The 25,441-nt window shown below is 36.1% G+C and overlaps 1 protein-coding gene across 4 annotated transcripts in view; it reads left to right on the forward strand.

Annotated features, from left to right (window-relative positions):
- The window catches only part of GRM5 (glutamate metabotropic receptor 5), a 228,658-nt gene that overhangs the window by 139,508 nt on the left and 63,709 nt on the right, over window positions 1-25,441 (forward strand). The window lies entirely within an intron of this gene.

Here is a 25,441-nt window from a genome sequence, read left to right on the forward strand (position 1 = left end):
AACTGTTGTGACTGAGAGACTGAGGTGATGTGACTGTACTGTTATTCCTCCCCTTACCATTCTCAGACCGCTTCTCTCAGCATCTGAATGAGAAGGGAATGGAGCAGGTATGCAGCTGGTGGAGTCATGAGCTCCAGCTGCAAGGTCAATAAGAGCAAGTATTTCTTATCTGACATTCATAGTTGACCCCCTTCTTAAATAAGGAAATGTTAAAACTCTGGAAGGGTTCCCAAAGGTTTTAGCATAAACAGTGATTTTTGTGTTTCTGTAAGACTGGATAAAGGTGATTATATGTGTAGGAAATTCAAGAGAAACTCAAACAGTGACATCTTTTTAAAACTTTACTGTGACTGAGAGATCCTCCAAAATGAATCATGGTTGTAAAAATTCTCTAAGTATAGGGCATGAATACATTCATATCCTTGGTGTCAGAAATGTGATGGTCTCATGTTGGATCCCTTTGGATCACATGTAGTGTGTGATTTTCTATTTCAGTACAATTGTCCTCAAGATGTTTTCAAGGTTGTTAGGGGTGAAATATTTTATTATTTTATTTTTTCTGTGCTATATTGAGTCATAAATCAGACACTGATGTTTATTTTGTGTTTTCTTCTTGCCATATTGATCATAACTCACTATTTCTTCAGCGTGCCTACACAGATGTTCTTGGGAGTACTACTTACATGAGCAAGGTCTAACAGAATCAGACAAAAAATTATACACTAGAGATAATATTCTATAAAAGTATAAATCACTGCTATCTCAATGACATTGATAGGAAAATATTGTATCTCCAAACTGCAGTAACATTTATTCAGTAAGTGCGGCAAATATTAAATAACTCACAGGAAAGATTAGGAAAAAAACATTCTCTCTCTCCTGTGTCTACTAAAGCAGATTTCAAATTAAGTCGACAGTTTTATGGAATGAATATTTGTCCACTTGTAGATGGAATTAGGCCACAAATGCACATTACATAATGTAAGCTCACAAATAGCTGTCACTTAATAACTTTGACCACATCTGTCAATTAGGGTATTGCACTTCATGGGCTGATTATGACTTCAGCTACACAGTAAGTCACCCAGTCACAATCAAGAGTGTGTGTGTGAGTGTGTGTCTATTTTGATGATAACCAGGATGATCTCAAAGAACTGGAATGTGAAACATGGGATTTACCATTTCTGATAAAGAAGCAGTTGGAAGAAGGGGGGGATACTTTCATCCAAATGGAATCAGATTCTTATAATTAGGGAAATGAATACTGACCTGTGAATGTGTAACAGGAAAATATGAGAGAGAAACGTAAGAGTTTTAGGACCTTCTTTAACCCTTACTCCAATTTGACCATTGGTATGAGGCTCTGAGCCTTTTCTATTATTAATGGATACGCAGAAAGTCTACATCTATTTAGATGCTTCTGGTCATCTCGCCTGCTCTTTGGCATTCAGTCTTCTCTGTCAGAGATTTCCCACCATCTCTGTACTGTATGTGCCTCTCCAAAGCAGACAGATTGTAGAGTATTTAGAATGACTCCAGATACTTATGCCTATCCTCACTTACTGTTCTTTTCCTGGACAGACAAGGAGCTAAATTCTCAAATTTTACTTAAAACTGGTCAGGAATGTATTTTGTTCCATTGTGAAAAGTGTTGAGATTGCATAAAACTTTCTGCTTCCTTTCAAAATGAAAAAAAAGAGAAGCACATTTTTCTCTGAGTGGCAAGTACTGCAACAGCCCTAGGCAAATGTGCCTGAATCATATGTCTACTGAATACCATGGAATAGGCACACAGGATAACTAATTTCACTGGCAAGACTTATTTCTGTTAACAAAGTACTAAATATTGATTGTGCATAACACTATCCTCCCACATGAGTACTACAAACACTTGACTATAAAATCACTATGACTCAATTTCCGTTTTTGGTGCACTGAATAAGTAACAGGGCTTTCTTTCTGCATGAAAGTGGTAGAGTCAAGATGCCTGGATATTTTAAAGAAAAATGTAGATGTGGCATTGAGGTACATGGTTAGTGGGCGTGATGGTGATGGGTCAGCTGCTGAACTTGATGACTTTAGTGGTCTTTTTCAACCTTAATGATGCTATGTTTCTAAGATAGGTGCTAGGGCATTTATATTTGGCATGAAAAAAAAAGAAGTTTGAGTTTCTAATCTAAAACAAGAATAAAGACTTGAAACACAGTTTCTCATATCCAAAGAGAGTGCAATCAGCACTGATGACCTTAGGACAATAAAGAAACTCTCTTTCACCTGAGCACTGGAAGCCAACCAACCTTTCCTGTTGAAACTGAGAGACAAAAAGACTTCCCAAAAAATTAATGATTCTGATGAATCACCTTGTGTATCAAATGAGATGCTTACCTTGGCAGGACCCCTTGTTTCCTGTATTGATATTTTCTCCTCGAAGCAATGACAGTTTCCCAGGGAAAAAGTAGGTAAAAGTCAGACTGTCACTGGTAAGACTTGCTTGAAAAGTGTGTTTCAGCCTTTCAGATGAAGATAAGCATTTGGTTAACCAATATTTTCCACATCTGTCTGCTTTTCCTGCCACTCATTCAAAGTGAAATCAGTGCACCGGTGGATCTTCTATAGAAGATCTTTACTGTCAACATATGAACAATGATCATAAAATTATATTTACTCTTAAAAGGTTACATCTAAGTACAATACAACACCCTTTCCAATCAGCATTCTTAAACTAGCATTTTTAAAACAGCCAATATTGAGATGGAAAACCCTGATAGATTAACAAATAGAAATCAGCAGTTTATTAGAATATATGTAATGTAAATCTCTGAAGAGAATGAATGGGAATAGAAAGAGAAGATACAGGAAACCTCTGCAAATTTTAAACTCGTATTTCAGTTAGAAACCAGTTTTAGTTAGTTGCCTCGAGCTAATAATTTTATAATCATATTTTTATATCTTATATATAAATGCTGGCTTGCCTTCTCCTTTGCTTTGGTAGCATCATGTCAGAACAATATTTCCAAATTGCCATCTTCAGTGATATCCCAGTCAGTTATATTCATAGATATCAGCTACAAAATCTAAGGATATGAAAGGGTAAAATCATTTACTTTAAAGATATTGATTTTACAGGAAAAATAGTACAAATTAGCTACAAAGGGATGTCAAATGTGATGCCCAAATAAAAAATAATGAGAAATAATGGTTAACAGCTCTGATAAGCACAGGTGTTTTCATAATAGCAGCCAGTAAAACAATCCAAGACAAAAATGTAATTTAAAATTGATCATCTCCTTTCAACACTGCAGCTCAAAGCATGAAAGCACGGATTCCTGTGCCCACTCTGTTTTGATATGGCAACCAGCTGGGCTAAGCTTTTTCTGAGTGAGCTGTCCTTATAATCCACTCAAATCAGTGCAGTCATAAAGTAAACGAGGATTAACAACATCTACTGCAAAATTATGCAGATTCTGTGGTTTCTATATTATCGCTTTATTTCCAATACTAATTCTGTTAGTCAAACAGCAACTGCGGGCCCCTCAATATTTGAATTATAAAAATTTAAATTTTGATGCTGTAATGATTTTAGCACTGAGGAGCTTCTAACTAGAACTGTGCACACCAGAGTGGGAAAAATAGATGTTTGGAGGTATAGAGAGATGTTACCATAGTGCCCATGGCATAAAAAAAGTCTCTCATTTCCCTAGTGAAAGCACAAATGCCACTTCCAGCAGCTTTTGCTCATTACACCAACATGGAAGTGAGCATCATACTTTTCCTCATGAATGAAAACCCTGTTCAGCTCAGTTTGGCTGCAATAATTCAGGCACAGGTGGCAGTACCAGATGCAAGCTCTTTAACTCCCTTGGCACAACTGGAGTTTTTCCATCCCTACTGGAGGAATCAGGGCTATCAGTTCTTCACAGGTTGGCAAACAGCTTCAGTCCTCTCTGCTGTGTTCTGTGAGGAGGTTGTCTCCCTCAGAGTGCTGTGCACAGCAGCTGCAGAAGCAATGCAGTTCTCTGATTTGGGTTAATCTCTCATGCCTGATGGCACCAGTACATGAATTTTGATCTGACGAATAGTTCCTAGCACACAAGGCTCTAAATTCTAAGATTACTATACTAGAGAGGGAATTTGTAGTTGAATAACTGAAATATATGTTCCTGAGACACATGGAGGCTTTAAAATAGACTTGTTCATTTCCAGCAATTGCTGCAAAGAGGTAACTGTCCCCAGTCACCTTTGCAACCAGCTTCTACACTCCAAAGAACTATAAATGTGAAAATAAGCATCTTTATCTTCAGCTAGGAGAGACTGAAGGGAGCTGTTATCTTTGTTTTAATTAATGAAGCTTCACGCTATTTTAATCCCATGCCTCTTTTTTATTTATGTTTTTTGTTGTTGTTTTGTTTTTGTATTCTGTCATGGTTTTAGGTTTTTGTTTTGTTTTGGTTTGTTTTTTTAATTAGTATTCTGAATCATAACATCATGCAGTACACTGGGAATAAAAGAGTTAATGCTCCAGTTCTGTGGGTTGTCGATATTTTCCAGGCACTCCAACAATATATACTATATCTTAGAATATATACAAAGAGACACACACAGAAAAAATAAAGAATGCTGGAAATTTAGAATCAAGTAGAAAGTTTAACAGATCTTCTGAGTTTGGTTGATGATTTACCTTCATAGTTGGTGAATACCTGTAACAAAAATCACATTGACTCACAAAGGAATTGGGCAACAAAATTTTTACCTCTACAGGAACATTAAACTAAATGAAAAATCTTTGAAAAAAAAAAATAATAATTTTTGAAGCATCTGTTTGCATACAAATACTCTTCTCATTTTCTCAACTATATGTTTGAGTGTGCTGGCTTTATCTGTCAAATCAAATTTCTGTTTTGCTTTGTCTTTATGTTTTCTGGCTGATAGAGTACGTGTTAAAATCTGCACAGCATTCCTGGCAGATGTATTTTATTCTGAGCACTTCAGTAGATGGTGGTTGTCAAACATCCAGCCCTTTACCAGCTTAGGTCTATAATATATTTCCATTAGAAGAGATAGGAATATAATTATACTTGGGAAAACAATACCAGAATTCTACCACTTTTCTGACATTATTCTTTCTCTTGTTTGCATTATACAAGGGCAACTGAGCATACTTGCAGACATTTCCATTTCCATTACATTAGAGACATTACATTTCCATTTTGCTCAGAGCATTTTTGCTTTCAGAAATGCCCATTGACCGTACACTCTCTGTAGATGGTCCCCTCTGTCAGTGATAACTAGGTATCAATTGTTGGCAAGATGTACAGCACAATCCCAATGTGTTTTTTTCTCAAAAGGAATGAAAAAGTAATGAGGCGTGCCATCGTAAAAGTGAATTGTATTTCAGAATTACACAGCTTGCTGAATCAAGGCCTGATCTTCCTCCTGCCCACTGTTCTGCAGCCTGGGCTTTGTGTCCAATTTGTTGATAAATGAACAATGGAGCAACAGTAAGCACTGAGTTGCACTCATTTCTAGGACAGATTGTGAACAGCTAGCAGCAGGAGATGACATTAATCCAAGAAAAAAGAAACAACACAATTCTGATTTCCTACTACTTGATTCTCATAAATAACCTCTGATTTCCATTGCTCTGTTAGACCACAAAGAAAAGGGCTAAATGGACCACAGTACAGAGGGGAAATGAATGAACATGCTGAAGAGAATGTTCTTCAGAGAAGATCCTTGTAAACACTTTTCTGAATTTGTGACAACTGTACTTCAAACAACAAAGGGTTACATCTCACTCATGGCTGTAGCCACCATAACAGAAGAAATTAAGAGCAGCACAATCAATAGGTTTAAGATTCTTCCTAAGCACTGAGAAGACCTGACTATGCAAAAAGAAACTGCTGAAGTTCCCTAAGTGTCTCAGGTGATCTGTTTTCACACTGGGGCCTTCTGATTCTTTTGTTCATTGTTGGCTTGTCATTTCCATTATCTGGAAAATCTCACTTGTTGCTCCATGAAATGGCAGGTTAACCGTGGATTATTATTTTTTATACATTTACACACAAAAAAAAGTAGCCTCTGAACATCTGCAGAGGTGCCCACTGGGTTAAATATTGTGCTCAACTGCATGTTGCAAACTCTTCTTAATTTCCACACATTGTATAGAGAAAGCTGTTCTTACTCTTTAAAATTTAGCATCTGTTTTTCTACACAGCAGAGTGTTCCCCCCCATACAGAGTTTTAAGTCGATGGGACTGTGTCAGTATAAAGGTCTTTGATAACAGATTCAAGTGCAAAATTGAGATGTGATTATACACCGTATTAGTTTATGCAATACAGAAGAATAGCGGAGATTCAAAGAATGTCTCTGCTGGAAATGAAAGATCAAAAATGCATCACCAAGCTTAATTTTTTTTCTAAAATTGGATAGCGGACATTTGGCACATGAAACAACCTTATAACAAAGCTCCTATAAAACATTTTGGACTTCTGAAGCTAAAAATTATGTTCTTTTTAATGCTGTTAAGGAGAAGCAAAATTCAAAGGCTAACAAGTAGTAATTGCTTTCTGAAAAGAAGGCTGCTGAAAGTGAAGGTTATTTTTGTCCATCTATAGTGTGTACGGCATTTTCCAGCTAAATTATAGAAAATTATAAGCCATGTTTTTCTTGCTGCCGTTAACTAGCTTTATATGAACCTCACAGTACATCTTTGATATTATTTTGTTGCTTTGTACCAATTGTATTGAGGTTAGGAAAAAAAAAATAAAAAAATTATTCCCAAACAATCCAGTTTTCTGATAATTAGCTTTCGACAGACGCTAATGACAAGCATGCTGTTGTGTTTGGTGCAAAACTCTTCAGACAGCCAACTTTCTACATTTTCTTTGTCTCTGATACAATACTGAATAAAGTTTGTGTTCTTTGAGACAGTCTTGGAGGAACAAAGATGAATTTATGATAAGCAGCACCATGGAACAAAGAAGAAATTAACTGATTGTTACGTTGTTTCAACTCACTCCTCTCCCTAAACAAACAAACAGTGAAGTAGGTCTTTTAATTCAATGCATTCAGATCATTGCTCAGTTCATAGGAAAGCCATAGAAAACAAACAAACAAAAAAGCGCTAGATATTTTTAAAAATATTTTCTCACTCTTATGTGAAATCATATAATAATCTTAAAAAGCATTACATATTAAAATTGACTTCGATTAGTCTACACTTAATTGTAGAGTTGATGTTTTGGAAAGGAGTATGGGAGCACTTTCTTATATTCTGAAACAAACGAAGACAAATACAATAATTAGAAATTTCTTAATTGTGGGGAGATATGAGTGGAACAGAATCTGTTTTGGGCTACTCCCTCTGAACCGGAAATCTTGCTCAAAATCTTTATTCCCTGGTTGGTAATTATATAATCTCTGGCATCTTTTTCATATACATAAATAAATAAATAGATTTGCAAAGTGAGATAAAAGAAGCAACAAAATATTAACCTTCTCTGTTATTCTTTCAAAAAGAAGCACAGCACACAAGTATAACACACTGGTTACCAAAACAAAAAGTCCAGTGACAGAGCTGTGGGGCAATGAAAGAAATTTGCTGCCTGTGCAGTCATTTGAAACACTCTGCTGGAGAACTGAGAGTTGGTTAAGAAGTTTGTATCTAAACTGGCACTAAAAAAGAACAGACAAGTTAAAGATTGGCAGTTCCATCAGTGAATATTAAATGCAGTAGGTCCAAGTGGGAACTCAGTTTCACAGAGATGTTAAATTGCCAGTAGCAGAAAACGGGGAAAAAAATTACCAACAGGAAAATAACCATGCACTCATATCTATTCAGGCAAACACCGGAGGCAGAATACTGATGCCCATGTACTTTTGAGTACCCACTATACTAGTACCCACTCTGACCCACTATACTAGTTGTCTTGTTTTTATGCATTCTCTTTATTTTTATTTTTATTTTAAAGCATAGTCTAAGTTTTCTTAGAAGTTAGAACAACTTTCTACCTATTGGCATGCAAACAGGCACTATGAAAGATATGGGAACTTAAAAGTCAAGGTAAGATATTTGCTGTGCTCATTGCTTGCCAATAGCCATAATGCTTTTCCAACTTTTGAACAATTTTATTGCTGCTCCAGGGCCTATGTACTGGGAATAAACACAAAGTACAGGATGCACTTACTACTGTGTCCTTGGACTTCTTTGCTTCTGTCTGCTAAGCCAAAATAGTAAAAGACAAGAGAGATTTTATTGCTCTTTATAAGGTGATGAAACTTGTTCATTTATCTCTTTATTTAATGTGTGGCACAGTTACTGCATACTGGATGAACACACAAGTACATACACACATGTAGAGATGCTGATGGACTTACAGCAACTGATGGGAATGGATAGGGTTGTGTTCAGGACTTGTTTTATTGTCACCTAAAACATAAGTCCCAAAGTTTCTCTCACATCCAATGTCTAACTCATCTGTTTTGCCTCTATTCCTCGGTGTTTGTGAGGCTGCTTCAAGACTTAAAAAGAGAGATGGAGGAAGAAGATTGAAATGTTTTTGGCTGGTTCACATCTCCCAGCTTTTTGTCACTGTCTCATCTGATTGACAGAATTCATCTGGAAGACCAAGAAACTTGGTATTGTGGCAAGGTTAGGATGAGGGCAGCAGTCAGCCAGGGAAGCCCAAAGCTGAGAAGACAGAAGTAGTTCTAGAGGCTTAAGGGAAATTACTGAAGGACACAGATGATTTACATCTCAGTCTTCGGCTGAGGTTCTTTTCATCTGCGCCTACAGCTTCAATGTCAGGTTGACAGCTTCTACACATAGGATAAATTAATATATTGGCTTTTTACATACCACACTTCTGTTTATTTCTGTACAACACAGTCCTAATAAAATAAGATTTTCTCACTTCTACATAGAATTATTTCATCTCATCATACACGTCATAGGGACAAGACTTAAAGCCATTCAGAAATTAAGCCTTCTGTGCATATTTTACAAAGCTTCAGATCTGTCTCAGCATCCTGCATCTTGCTTCAGCTCCTGCTACTACAGCAGAGGCAAATTAAGAGCTTGAGTTGAGAGTAAACATAGGTGCTGTTTTCTGATGGTTTCTGTGTTCATATTCATACTTAAGACTCAGTCATTATTCTTCATAAAATGCCATGAAAAGGAATCAGATACCTTTTAACATATTTGACTACATTTCATAGAATCATGGAATCTCCAAGGTTGGAAAACATCTCCAAGGTCATCCAATCCAACCGTTCACCTACCACCAATAGTTCCCACTAAACCATGTCACTCAGTTCAACATCAGTTTCTTGAACATTTCCAGGGCTGGTGATTCCACCACCTCCCTGGGCAGCACATTCCAGTGCCTGACCACTCTTTCAGAGAAAAAGCAATTCCTTATGTCCAACCTGAATCTCCCCAGGAGCAAGTTAAGGCCTTTCTCTCTATAGTCCTATAGGGACATGTATTTATTTGCATTTATGTGTTTGACCGCACCCTCCTGAGACCAGATAGAAATTGTTGTGCAAGATACATCTTGAAGTACAGGGAATACTCAGAGGAATGACATAATCAGTCATTCTTTGTTAAATCTTTCTCATGGATCCACTCATTCATGTGTGACATTCTATTGCCCTGACCGCTGGATGTTGCTCATCTTTGCATACTGGTCATACATATACAAACTGGCCTTTAGGCAGCTGAATCACCCTTAGATGTTGATGCACTACAACAGGAATCTAGATGATAGCTAAATTATATGTAAACACATGGAGAAAATTAAATTTATGTGTTTTATGCTAGGGTTGGATATCACCACTGCTGTACTACTGTCCTGTGTTATCTGTTCATTCTTATGTAGCTGCTTCAATCACATTTAGTATAAGAAAATGCAAGAAATATTGCAAATGAAGCTTTCCCCCCCACCCCCCCTTATTTATTTATTTTTTAATAATAATAAAATTCACCTCACACAACTCCTCAACAAGAAGCCATAAGTTCTTACAATAAATTTTTAATCAGATTCTTTGCTCTTCTTATCTTATGAAGCCAAAGGCCTCCTAAAGTTGTTTTCTAATGCTAATACATCTTCCACAGTTATTTATTTCTATGATTCAACCTCTATTGACTGTTAGCATTATTTAAGAAAAACTGAAATATTCTATTAGAGCTAATGATATAACTTAAGAGAATAATCTACATTTTTAATGATGAAATTTGGAATCAGTACTTCTGTAAGTCATTGGAAAACTCTAGTATTGTGTGCCACACGAAGTAGGACTTCAAGGTTAGTGACTTACTCATCCCAACAGTTTTGGCATCTTTGCCTTATTGAAATGTTGAAAAAAGAGGCAAAAAAAATAAAACAACAACAACAAAATTGATTAGATTTTGTTCCCAATGTAGAACATTGAGGTATGTAATTTTCTTTTCGCAAAATAATAATAATAATAATAATAATAATAATAATAATAATAATAATAATAATAATAATAATAATAATTTTCCCATGTAATTAACTTTTGAAATATGAGATTTTATATACATAATATAAGGATAAAGAATTATCTTGGTCTGAGATTACTGTTTTTAACAACAAAACAAAACAAAACAAAATTTGAAATTCAGTGCATTCTTTTAACCACTTTCCTATATCTGATTTTACTCACAGATAAATTCTCAAGCACTTACAGCTAACAGCTTTATCCCTTGTAGTCTGGAAATCATTTGTAAGTGTGATATGCTAGTGTTCTGTGTGAAATTCAGATATTAATCAGTGCTAGAAACCTCACTGATTTACTGAAGAAGCTGCCAGCAACATATACTTCAGAACAAGACCTCATGAATATATTCCGACATCGTGTGAAGAACTAATGTGATGTATTTGTACTCCAGAGGAAGGCTTTATTATCTTCAGGTCCTCTAATTTCATTAATCACGTATGTAAAATAGCCATTGGTTTTCTACAGATTTAATAGCATGTTTTTTTCCTTCTTAAAAAAAAATTAAAAAAGAAAAAAAGTCTGTGTAAATTACAGTAGCCTATTTTTGTATATAGTGCATTTTAACTCATATTAAAAGAGAAAAAAGGAAAGAAAAAAAAAAAAAGGAAAATTAAGAGGGACAGGCACAGAAGACTTAAAAAACTTGAAATTCATGCAAAATATCTGCAGCATATACATATGGGGTGACTATAGGCATAGAATAATACAACTTGGACAGATCTCTGCAAGACCAGCTGACCCAGGCCTCCCCAGCACAATACCAGCTGTGACCAAGTTGCTCAGGTTGTGACCAGTTGTCCAGTCTTAACAGTGAAGTTTCAAACCACACTTTGAAAAATAAAGTCTCAATACCTGAGAGTATCGAGTGGGCATTGAAGACAATGGATACAATTAACAAATGAGAGCATGTGGGATTAACAATTCCCATTCTATTGCTCCTTCCATGAGTAGGAACTGCCTTAGTGGGAGGAACACTCCTACACTTTCTATGGCCTCGCTGTGGTACTAGGAGACTTGGAACAGCCATGGTTGGTGGCTAAAGAAGAGAAAGCAAATGAAGTAAGCCAGAATTGGCCATAGAAGCCAGTACTGTGTTGTATTGCAGACAATTCAAGATAAGATGTTTTACCGTGCGACTAGGTAAAATTGAGTAAACTGCTCTGAGCTGTTAATAGTGGATAGAAATATTGACCATTTCTCAAGGTTATTGACAAGGCTGTCTAATATTTGGATTTGCTTATCCCTATGTTGGCATTAGTTTGAACTTATTCTAGCTGTTTTACTTCAAGTGAAATTACTCTGAATTGCTGTAGTGGAAGAATACAGGCAAAACCCCGTATTTTTGTGAGAGTTACAAAATAATTCAAAGGCTCAGAATTTTCCTTCTTGTTGACAAACTCAGTTTGAGCTTTGGTAAATTCATTTATCTGGAAGGGAGAAAAATATCATGGGTTATCTGCTGATCAGAAGGGAAATTTACTGTTTCTGGAATTCATCTAAATTATATCAGAATACAGACTTTTTATTTTGTTTGTTATTGTCTGAGTTCTTTCTCCAGGTAAAATTATTAAGAAATTGAGTAAATATTGGGAGGCTATTTCAAAAATTCATTTTCTCTCTGGTTTTTATTTGTTTGTTTGTTTTATTTTCTTTTTTAATATCACTTGATTTAGACAATAAATACTTTTTTATTTGTTTATTTTAAGTATAATTTCACCATTCAGTAACAATTCAAGTCTTTCAGCATATGTGCTACTGGCATATAGCAATGTAAATAAACTTGCTATTTTAAGGATATGTTTCATGTTTACTTTTCAATGAACTTGCTGGCTTAATAGGAAATGAAAGTGATGTATGAATTCTGAGTGTGTGACTCAGCTGACTCTCATTTGATGTAGCAGAATAGCATCAGAGTGAAACTCTTGCTTGGAATCCATTCAAAATGGAATTGCTGAATCCTTTCATCCAATCCAGAAAAAACCCAATTACAAGGAGTGACATTATACAACAGAATAAAAGCAGTTAGCATTAGCTCCAAATCCATGAAGGCTTGTTTACACAGGGAATGAGTCATACTTGTGGAACCATACACTGAGGAAGAGTGTGAACAAGCCTTTTTGTCTCTCATCCAGAGAAGTTTATGGCAGCATTCTTGATTGCACATGCATCTCATTCCTTTTAAACTCATGCATAGAAATATAAAAGTATGGCACGGAATGGTACTGAGTAATATAAGTTTTCCTATGAAAGAAGTTCCTTTACCATATGTCTTCCAAATCTAAGTACAGCCCTTGCTTGCTAATATTGAGCAGTATACACTGTTTGCACTGCCATGAGAATCGCTCACATAACTTGTCTTAAACACCACGAACCATCACACAGGCATGAACAGTGCTATCCACTATCCCACAATGGAATTTTAGAACAATTAATTCCTTGATTAATTATATTGTGAAATAAAGCACCTTAAAGTGACATTAGTTTTAAAGCAAACTTCCTGAAAAGGCCATAAATTTCCAGAAAAACAGGTAGTATTACATTCATACAGTGTATGTCATACAGTGTATGTCATTACATACAGTATAGGTATTACATTCTCCATATGCGCTTCAGCTGAATTATATTTGCTTTGAAGAAGAGGCCAGTCATCTAAAATCCATTATTTTCCTCCAATTAGGTGTAGTATTCGAGCAGAGAGAGGAAAAGGTTGATCTACAGTGCTCTGGGTAGGAATAATTCATAGACTGCTATTCACCTGTTTCCACAAAGATCTATTCAAATTGGAGTGGTGGAAGTTTATTAAGTAAACAACGAAGACCATGTACTATGAGAAGGCCAGCTGAAATCACTGTGACAGACAATGAGCTGAACTGTTCCCTCAAAAGACTGAAGTCTAGAGTTGTGTGGGAGAAACAGAAAATAAGGAAAATAAATAAAGAAACAGAAAAGGAAAAGAAATACTGAGGAAAAGATTACTATCAGTTAGCTGTGGATGAACCTGCGGGTTAAGGAGAGTTAGAATTTTCCTAATGATGAAAACATTAAGTTTCTGGAACAACCTTACAAAGAATAATTACCTGATCTCCTATGATGGAGCTTGTGCCCTTGAACTGCGGAAAAAGACAATTGAGTATGATAACTCATAAGATCTTCTAATCAGTGCTTGCTCTAAGAAACCAGTTCATACACTAACATTAATCCATCAGTGTCCAGATTAGCACATTCTCATGCATGATTTTTGTCTGAATCTAACAGCATTTTCCTGGGCAAGAATTAATATAGAATATAACATGATAGGAGTTGTTTGCAGTGGGTAGTATGGATGTTACCACGTTGTTAAGGTGGGAGGGAAGAATGAAAATGTTTAGTAATAGGCAAATTTCATAGCGCTGTTTGCCAGCAGTGTCAGATAACAGCCCCATAGTGTTTCAGAGATATGAATTTTAGTTTTATATTCCTTGTAACTTAACAAGGCAATGTATTTAGGCTGCAGATCTTCAAGTAGGGGACTGGACTTTGGAGGCTGGATGCAGACATCATAGTACTGCATAAGGATTTCCAACCCTACAGCAGCAGTGGCCAAAAGCTGTTTTCAGATTACAGCGCTAAGCTAATCTGCATAGTAATATTTTATAATTTTTTATAATAGTGGTGTTGTGTTTTATTTTTTGTTTTTCTTATAACATTCCTAAATTCCTAAATCAATAGTTACCTTATTCACAGGGATCTACCAGAGAGTCTAAAGTTTGCTTTGTTAGTCCTCTGATTCAAAGATGCAGGTTATCTAATGCAAGTTATAAGCATTTTAGTAGTGTTTCAGGGTCCATTTAAATAAATCTATAAATATTTTCTTCACAACAACTCTAGTTAGCTTTAAATTTATATACACAGACTCTCCAGATGGCCTTCAATCCATATAATGGGCTGAAAAGTCTACAGCCTTGTAATTCCAATTATCCATATTACAATTGTGGTGTCTATTTACCTTTCATGAGCAAATCAATATTTTCATGTAATTAGTTTTAGTTTTGGTATTCCTTTACAGAGCAAAACTTTTGGCCAATGAACTATTACACTGGGAGATAAAGTATAAGTTTGTTGATAACATCTAAGACTGCATGGTTTGCAATGGCCCCTATTTCATTCAGATTAAAATTCTTCTTTATCATAGTCTGGAATAGTTTCAAACTATTTTATCAAAAAAACAGGTAACTATAACAGGAATCAAGTTGATTTACATGCAAATAGTATTTGAAGAATAAATTACTTAGCATTCAGTCAAACTGCCATGTAAATGCTTAAGATGGGGATATCTTTTATGTTTGTGATTTGACAAACAATTTATCAGAATGTTTTGTTTAAATAAAATGTTTGAGTTCAAAATTTCTTGATGGAAACTTGGTATGTTGCATTAGGAGACTGGAAACAAATTTAGTCCTTATCTTTTTCTGTGCTAAAACTTAGAAAATTGTGTACTTAATAATTTATTACAGATGGTTTAAGACAGGGACTTTGTTTTACCATTTGTATATTGCCTAGAACAACACAGCACTGGTCCATTACTGTGATTCTCATGCATTGCCACAAAGCAGGTAATTTGGGGTCGCATCAGAATTGCTCTGTGACTGAAACTGTTGCTTGCCAACCTGCTGAGTCAGACTGGCATTTGCCATACTTCTCTCCTGTTTCCTACACCTGTTTCCAAAATGCAGCCTGCTTCTATACTGAATTGTGTTTTTCTCTTTCCAATAAATTTTTTTTGTTTGTTTTTTGTTTTTTTCTTTTTCCCCTTGTATCAGCTATGGAGATACCATAAGGTTTCCTCATGTTTCATAAAAAAAAATTACTTAAATTAAACCCTATTAATGACAAGTATGCTTCATATCACAGATTTCAGAAGTGCTGAGTGAAGCTGAGCTGACTACAAGGACTTCAGATTACACTAACTGTTCAAATTTTCCAGGCACACACATCTTGTCTCAACAGAGGGTTTAGCTCTATTCTTGTTCCTCAGGCACTACTTCTTACTTAAATGTGTATTGGTTTTTTTTGTTTTGTTTTGTTTTTCTGCAGTCAGTAACCTTATTCTTTACTCTTTATTGCACACTGTGTTCTTCCATATGGCCATGACAGTGGACAACACAGAGCTGGTATGATGGCTTTGTGTTGATTACAGGCTGCTTTTCACAGGAAGAATCCTACCAGAGTTGATTAAATCAGTTAATTAATCTGTGTATTGAAGGCCAACAGAAAAGCACAGAGAAACCTAGTATAAGAGTGAATCAGAGCCTTACATAGTAATTTTTCTTATCTACATACAGACAGCAAGTAGGTCTGATGCAATATTCCCTTCATTATCTCTATTCTGGTCTTGTCTTATTGCACAGTGGTTCCTTAGACTTCAAACCAGTAGAAGTCCTTTGTGTCTCAGGGGGTTCCAAGCAGTGGCAGGTACTTCGTGCTTTACTGCTCTCCTTGTTGTCCTCCACACCCTGCATGATCACTAGACTGAGAGCTTGGTGAGGCCTCTCTCCATGCTAGTATTGCACAGAATCATAGAATATCCCAATTTGGAAGTGACCCATAAGGATTGCTGAGTCCAACTCCTGATTCTACCACACAGGACTACCCAAAAACCGGATGCCATGTCTTACAGTGTCCAAATACCCCCTGAGCTCTGACAGCTCAAGGCTATGACTACTGCCCTGGGTAACCTGTTCCATGCACACTGCTCTCTGGGTCAGAAATTTTCTTGGCTCTAGTGACAGGACTGACTATGTACAGACCATACATCTTGTTTCTTTAGGGTAAATGAGTCTTCGTGAGTTTATTTCCTGGCATTTAGTCACATAAAATAAGACAACAGGAAAAATAACCCAGACAGAAATGCAGAAATAAAACGTATTTATGAATTTGTACCACATAATGTTGTAGTCCCCTTGAAGGTGGCTATTAGTTATTTCATGCCTTAGAGGCCATAGTCGCGAGCTGACACTTCACTGTGCCCAACAGGACAGTCTGTTTTTTAAGAAGCAGGAGAGAAAATAATATCCGTCATGGATATCATGAATCTCAAGGTTTTTGATAAAATGAAACAGAGATTTACTACCTAACAACAGTTGTAATGGAAGTGCAGTCTATATATTTTATTCTATTACAGTCTTTTCTTCCTTTTTGTTAGATTGAAGCAGAAGTAATTGCATCTTTGCCACAATTTCATTTAAGATCTCAAGGTGCATTGCTGTATGGATATAGTACTATGGGATATTGTGCTCATATTCACCTCATGCTTTGCACTGTCCATTATTCTAAGCAGTTATAGTAAACATTTCAGAGGATAGAATGGCATTAACATTTTATTCATCATAAAATGCTGGAACAATAATTTTAATGTGCACACTAAATTAAGTTATAATCAAGTAGGCAATTTTAATTACCCTTCAATTTAAAACAGATGAATGAAATTACAGCTGTAATATAGAACACATCTAAATCCAACCCACTGTACTTTTGCAGCTGATTCTAAAGAATCAGCATCTTACACAGCACACCTGTCTAAAAGAAGAAATTTTAAGTGTTTCAAGAGGAATAAATCTTTGAAAAGATCAGCTGCTCATTAAATATTCTCAAGTCTAATGAGAACTTGAACTTGATGAATGGTCATCACTACTTGGAGCTCCATTTTAATACCTTTACATACGATTAGATCAAAAAATAGTGCAAATGAATTGCATCTTCATACAAACCTGATATTTTCTGCACTGGACTAAAGGAATTGCATCATTACAGCTAATGTATTGCATCCATGCATTTCAGCATGCTGTTAAAGCAACAAATGTTATAGAAGAGGTCAAATTAGAGGAAGGTGAAATGCCAGAGACTGGCACTTGAAGGGTGTTCAGTGACTATGGTTAGCAATCTAAGCCATCAGTTTCTTGAATCACTATGTAGTTAATATAACTTCCAAAATTTTAGATCTGATGTTGGCATTACTTGTTGTCTTTTTGTTCCAGAATGTTTTCCTGCTGTCATTTGTCAGTTAGAATCATCCTACAGAATAAATTGAAAGAAAAATTATTCACCTTATTTCACTTGTGGTAGAACTGACTACAGCAATTTTCTTATACTTTCACTGCAGACACTCTTTGATTTCTTCTTTTATTCTGTATTTTTTCTGTGGTTGCAGACTTCAGTCATTTTTTCCATTCTACCTTCACATATGTCACACATCCTGCTAAATATCAAGTTGTTAAGAATTTAACCTAATGCCTGAGTTATTCTTTTTTTTTGAGTCTAACACTGCAGATATAATCGTGTTATAATATTAAATTTACTTCTATGTGTGTGCTTTTACAGCCAACACTTCCTTCCCTTCAGAAATACTTTGACAATCAGCAAAACCTAAATTAAAATGAAGAGAATTCTCTGCTTTCTTTCCTTAAGCCACTTAGTAGTGCTGTGGTTAGAGCCAAAGCAGAAACCCAGGAGCATAAAATGTTTTTGGTTGTATTAGTTTGGTTGACTGAATAAAAACTATATTCTACAATGTTAATTTTGTATAGGGAACGATCCAAGTCTTTGCTGCCAAACACAGCCCTATGAATGTGTCCCAAGGCAGTCAACAGCAGTTTGCTGGGAAAGTGCAAGAAATCCATGAACAGAAACCAAACAAAATAAAACCTCTACACTGCATCCACCCTCTTCTCCTACTGCATAAACTGTGATCAAAGCCTTATGTTTTATTTTTATTTTATTGTCAGTAATTTCTTAGTAATTTCAGATTTACTTTCTTATTTTTTTCCCCATAAAATTTTGGTGTTACTACACAATTAAGTACAGCTTTCTGAGAAACATGGAAGTGATGTACATGCAAATTTCTGGATCAATAATTCTCCACTTTTATAAGCCAGATTTCATACCAGCTACTACAAATCCACTGAGAGTGTGTATATCATGAGGACTTATTATTCTGGGCTGTGTCCATGTAATATGTTCATAACACTTGGTCCTTTTTTTTTTTTTTTTTTTTTTAATAACAGTTTATCACAACCATTAACAATTTTATCATTTTTATATTTTAAAGGGACAAACAAATTTAGCACTTTTCATTACATAGAGTATGAAGTTTGTCCTTCTCCCCCCCCCCCTTTTCTAATTTCAGATGCGAATGCTATTTCTTTTCTGTGAATTAGAATTATGTTTCTATTTTTAGAAACTATTATCATTTCTCTTGTAACATTTTTTGTTTGTTTTTGCTTTTTGTTATTTTTTCCCACTCTATTCTCCCCTATCAGATGTATATCCTAATTTAAGAATAGCACAAAGCTATTACAAAAACTATTTTCTTAATCTAAATTATTTGTGACTAGTACAGCTCTCTTAGATAAGGTGGTACTTCTGTTTTAGAAAAGCTATTCTATTTATTTGAAGTTTCACTTTTTGGGAAAGGTACAAAAGGGAGAACTCACAGAATCCTATTTATTTAAAAAGAGGGTATATCTGGTATATTTAGGTCCAAAGTTATTGGTGTTTCTTACATTAACATCCTCCCTTCAATGGCCATGTTTGCCACATAGACCTAGTTTTCCTCATGTGCCATGAACAGTTTGAGATATAATCCTGGCTGGGTGACAGTCAGCAAGCAGTGCAAATTACTCTGGGTAACTACCCTCCCACAAACTACATAGATCAGTAGCAGTAGTATTTCAGTGTTTGACCGGAAATAATGCTGGTATTTTCAAAGCAAAGCACAGAATTGCAGAATGGTTGGGGGTTGGAATGAACCTCCATCTACTCCAACCCCTCCTCCAGTAGGGACACCCAGAGCAGGGGGCCCAGGGCCATGTCCAAGTGGCTTTTGGAGATCTCCAAGGAGGAGACCCCACAGACTCTAAGGGCAACATGTAGCAGTGATCCATCAGCTACACAACATAGAAATGCTTCCTGGTGTTCAGAGGGAATCTCCTTTACTTCTGTCTGTACCCGTTGCTTCTTCTGGTACTGGACACCACTGACAAGAGCCAGGCTCTATCCTATTTGCACTCTCCCTTCAGGTATTTACAGACACTGATGAGATCCACCTCAGCATACTCTTCTCCAGGTTAAACAGTCTCAGGTCTCTCACCTTTTCCAGTCCAGTTCATAAATTGCTTAAGACACATTTTTATTAAAAATAATAACAATCATAAAGTACGCCATCATGGTACTTGAAAGGGAATGAATATATATATATATATGATTAAAATTTGTTTAACTTCTTTCAGTATCAGAAGTGCATTTCATGCTGGGATGATGAATAAAGTTTAAATTTAGATTTCTTTTTTAAAAATGCTCAGATTTCTATCTAAGAGTGACAAAGGAATATAACTGAAAGTACTCTGCTTTGTAAAGAATGAGCAGACCAATTTTAATGCAAAATTAAAATTAGCAAAGTAAAAGGACTGTGGCCTTACAATAAATATTATTTTAAACATCGTGCACTTAAAAACAATCAGATGAAATACTCAGTTGAAATAATCAATTTTTATTTAATTATGATAGAGTTGCATTCCAAAAATCAATAAAGGCATTTTAAATATCTATTTAAACCAGCAGGTTTGCTGCTGTGAGCCAGAGCAGCAGAGTTAGATAGTAAAAAAAACCAAAAAATCGCAGTTGCTTTTATTGCAAATTGATTGGGATTAAATGATCCAGAAAACATATTTCAATAGATCTGGAAAAGCAAGTGAATTAGAACTGGCAAGCAGGTTCCAGAATTTCAAATGTCTCTCAAGGTGGACATTTCTTGTTTGGTTCTTTTTGTTTGTTCGTTTGTTTTTGGTATTTGTTTGTTTGTTTGTCTGTTTTGTGTGTTTGTGTGTGTATGTTGTTTTGTTTCATTTTGAGTCATGTTACTTCCTTTCCACTGCTCCTTTTGAAGTCACTGCTAATGTAAGCATTGAACTAACAATGAAAACCTTAGTAGTTATTACTTTAGTTAACAGTTTGTAGGTGAGCAGAATTGGTCTATCTAAAAATCTTAGGAAAATTATTGTGCAACTTCATTGAGACTATTAAGTAAGTCTATGGACTTATTATTGTTAGATATTTCTATAGAGTCCAAGCGGTTTAGCTTTAGTTTATGGCAGAAAAGATACATTAGCTGAATATGTAAAATAAGCCATTTTATAAAGTTCTTTCTTTTTCTTAGTATAATTCAATTCAAAACAGGGCTTCTTCAAGCCTTTTACAACAATTTTAAATGCCATAATTCCATGGAGAAATATACCTACTGAAATTTATGGTCATGGGCAAAAGTTTCCATGCCATTTATTTGAGTTTGTCACTAAGAATCATAGAATGGCCTGAGTTAGAAAGGACTACAATGATCATCCAGATTCAATCCCCCTGCTATGTGCAGGGCTGCCAACCACCAGAACAGGCTGTCCAGAGCCACATCCAGCCTGGCCTTGAATGCCTTGAGGGATGGGGCATCCACAGTCACCTTGGGCAACCTGTTCCAGTGCATCATCACCCTCTGGGTGAAAAAATTCCTCCTAATATATAACACAAACCTCCCCTGTCTTAGTTTAAAACCATTCCCCCTTGTCCTATCACTATCCACCCTTATAAACATCCATTGCCCCTTCTGTTTATGTGTTCCTTTCAAATACTGGAAGGCTGCAATGAGATCTCTCTGGAGCCTTCTCTTCTGTAAGCTAAACAAGCCCAGTTCCCCCAACCTTCTTCATAGGAGAGGTGCTCCAGCCCTCTGGTCATTTTAGTGGCCCTCCTCTGGACTTGTATCAAGACCTCTGCATCTTTCTTATACTGCAGGCTCCAGGGGGGCCTCATATGAGCTTAGTAGAGGGGGAAAATCCCCTCCATCTCCCTGCTGGCCACCCCTATTTCAGTACAGCCCAGGATATAATTGGCACTCTGGTAGCTCATATCCAGCTTCTTGTCTAGCAGGACAACCAAGTCCTTCCCCGCAGGGCTGCTCTCAAGGGGTTCTTCACCCAGTCTCCAAGTGCAGCACCCTGCATTTGGCCTTATTGTACCTCATTAAGCTTTCATGGGCGCACTTCTCCAGCTTGTCCAGGTCCCTCTGGTTGGCTTCCCTTCCTTCTAAAGTATTAACTGCACTGCTCAGCTTGGTGTCATCTGCAAACTTGTTGATGGGGCACTCAGTGCCATCGTCTATGTCACTGATCTTGAGACTCACTCAGGAAAGTACATTTAATGTTCAGCACGTTTTAGTCATCTGCCATGGAAGAGGTCTCATCAATTCCTTTTATATTTACATCTTCTTAGTTGTAAACTGTAGCTGGGCAACATGAATACGGATTCAGCTCATTATATTGTAACTAGCTTTGAATGATTACTTTTCCTTTTGACAAACAGATTTTATCTCATAGTTATTTGTAATGTTACAAAAATGTTCCACATAATCTTTCATGATCACGATTCCCTAATCTTTTCAGTGTAGACACTGAACCATAAAATGAAGATATAGAAATGCAAAAAGTGCATATAGAGCCTCTGTTGTAGTTAGTTCATACTAACTGATGCCAACTGATTTCTGAAACATAATATTAGACCTTAAAATGTAGAAATGGTTTTCCAGTACCTGGAACATTCATTGTAATGTTTGGTTCAAACACACTCTCAGAAACAATGTTTGTTTCCCATTAAGCCAGTGATAAATAGCTGAAGTCATAGAATTGCAGAATTATAGAATTGCTCAGGTTGGAAAAGATTTTAAAGATCATCAAGTCCAACTGCAACCTAAACAAACTACCCTAACTCTAACAACCCTCTGCTAAACCATGACCTTGATCACCACATTCAAATAGTTTTTAAACACATTCGGGGATGGTGACCCAACTCATCTTGCCCTTAAATTCAGTATAAACGCTGAATGAAAAAGTGCCAAACAGAAATGTATATAGCAACATATTTTAAGCAAGAGATAATAATTGAACCACAAAATTTACTGCTTTTATTGAAAATCTTTCAGTTATTCAGCTGTCACAGAGTAAGGTTTTGCTGTGCATTAACTGATAAATCATGATATTATCATAAATTATCACGGATTTAAGACATCAAAGGCCTGAATACAGCAAGAAAAGCAAGAAAAATCTCCAAATGGAATCATACTGCTGTGCATATCACTTTGAAATGTTAACACAGTACGTCTCAAATGTCACTTCTCAAACATTCTCTGTGAAATACAATTGCATTATAGAAGAGCGTGTTTTTCATGAAGTTACAACGAATTTTAATAAAAAGAACAAGGTTTTAGCTTTGCATCACCATTTTCTAAAATTTATATCATCCATGTGCATCAGTATATAACTCAATTCTGGAATATATTTTACTATACAATTTTAGAAAGCTCTTGTCAAAGAAAAAAATGTTGTTATTGCACTATAGAACAGATATTTAAGCATTCTAAATAGCTTCTAAATGCCTAGTTTTCTCCTGTAAACCAAGAACACTCATTTTTCCTATATCTTTTCTATTTCATTTGTAGCCCCTCAAAAAACATAAAATTATGTCTCAGTATTTGCAGATGAATATGTAGTTTCATGGTAAATTGGTGTTTGAAGAGTCAAAGATATGGAGATACTGATAAGTTTCATGTGTCCTATTTATTGGTAGCAACTTTAGCCTCAGTTCCAAAACCTAAAGCCTGATTATGATGTCTTTATGTCTTTGCAAAAATAAGTGCAAAAATTTTTTTCTCTAGTTTCAGTCAAATATTATTATAATCAATTTTATTCTAATACATTTTTCTTTGCAGACTTAGCGTTAGATGCAGATATTGTCTTAAATGACAAAATTTCTCTAGAAGTGTGACTATCTCATGACATTTCTATGCTTTTTCTCTCAAATATATTCTGGACTGCATTTTATACATTGACGACCCACATTTTAAAGAAAACTTCTAATGCAAGAGAAAATTGCACATCTAAAGTGCCTGTAACCACTGAGTCTCATTCTTATTGTTGCTAAGACCGGTTTCTGCCAGCTCTGTACAATATATGAGCCATAAAAATGCTACTCAGCATGATTCAGGTTCACCAGTGCAGAGAGAGCATGCAAAACCTAGCAATCCTAATCTAATGGCTTCTTCGGGTCTTTAAATCTTGAAAGAAATCTGCATTTTGCTTCAGCAGTCTTTCTGTCCAAAATTCACAAACCTGACCATGTATATATTACAGATTAGACATGTCATTTCACCACATTTATTATGAAACACGACTTTAGTGGAGAAGCTGTATTTGAGTACTGTACAGCAAGTAATGAAATGCTTGGGCTTCAAGGTCTTTGACACAATTTCTATCTTCAGACAAAAGAACACCTTTCCTGTGATGATCGTCCTCTTATTAACTTTAAAGCATGCTTTGACCTTCTCAAACAGTTGACTGAAATAATTTTGAGTTTATCACTTATGACACCTGTGTTACTCTGAAATGAGTTTGAAAAAAAGGTCTATAATGCTGTTCTGTCGATAAATACAGGTAATACAAATGTGAGTAGTAATATCAGAGTAGTAATACCAGTGTGAACTGGCCATCACACATTATATTATCCGAAGACAGGCAGTGAATTAGAGGGATGCATCCAGATCTGAGCACAGAGATAGGAAGGCAGTCTTGACTGACATCAGTGGTCAATCTCCAGCTGATTTCAGTAGGAGTAGGATGTCAGAAGACCTATCCTGCTTAGGTTATTATTCTAGGTCTGGTTTGGTTTGCATTTTTATAGTTAGCTCAGCTTAGAGAATGGTGTGTTTTGAAAAAAAAAATACTGAAATTACTGATTTTCTGGAGGGCTATAAGTATTAATATCTTTCTTTGATTACTCAGATGCTAATTATTGCAATTATTGGCTTTAAATGACTTACTTTTTCTCTGAAAACAAAAAAAAAAGCTACATAACATTTATCATTTTGAAACCTTTTTATGCGAAGAATTTGAAGGCTAGAAAAGATTTCCATGTCTGCTATAAAAATAGATTAGATCCTCTTAAACTCACTGTTAGATTAGTGGAACCTATAATGGTTCCATTATTCAAAATAGGTATTAAAATGCAAATAATATTGTTAAAATTGTTAATGTATCATCTTCACTTTTTTGTTCTATGTCTGATTTGTTTGCATATGAGCACAAAATTAAGAGCAGGTTCAAGACCTCTTGATGAGACTGAGTATCTACAGGTCCATGGGGTCTGGGGACATGCATCCTAGAGTCCCAGAGGAACTGTTTCATACAGTTGCCAATCCACCTTCTATCATTTTCAAGAACATTGTTGCTGTTGGGTGAAGTCCCCGATGAATGGAAAAAGGGAAACATCAGTCCCATTTTCAAGAAAGCAAGCAAGGAATATTTGGGAACCTACAGGCCAATGAGCATCCTGTCTGTGCCTGGGAAGATCATAGAACAGCAGTGCTGTCTTGCAGACCAGAAGGCCAACAGTATCCTGGGCTGCATCAAGAGGGGTGGAAGCAGGGAGAAGGAGCAGACTGTCCCCTTCTACTCAGCTTTTGTGAAGTCCCATCTGGAGTAGTATGTCCAGATGTGGGGTCCCCAGTGCAAGAAAGATGCAGAGCTGTAGGAGAGGGCCCAGAGGAGGTAGCTAAATGATCAGAGGGCTGCAGCATCTCTCCTATGGAGAAATGATGGGGAGTTGGGCTTGTTTAGTTTGGAGAAGAGAAGGCTCCAGGGTGACCTCATTGCATCCTTCTAGTATTTGGAGGAAGCTTACACATAGCAGAGAAAATGATTAAAAGATAAAAGTTCAGGCTGACTAGAGTGTTTGTGCTCATCCCCTGGTGGTGCTGATGGATGGATGGATGGGGTCCCAAGCAGCCCAAATTGGTAAGTGACAACCTTGCCCAGGATGTTGGAAGTGGATGATCTTTAAGGATACTAC

The sequence above is a fragment of the Coturnix japonica genome, chromosome 1 (genome assembly GCF_054131305.1).
Source record: "Coturnix japonica strain WE chromosome 1, WE-NBRP24, whole genome shotgun sequence".
In the NCBI taxonomy this organism is placed as follows: domain Eukaryota; kingdom Metazoa; phylum Chordata; class Aves; order Galliformes; family Phasianidae; genus Coturnix; species Coturnix japonica.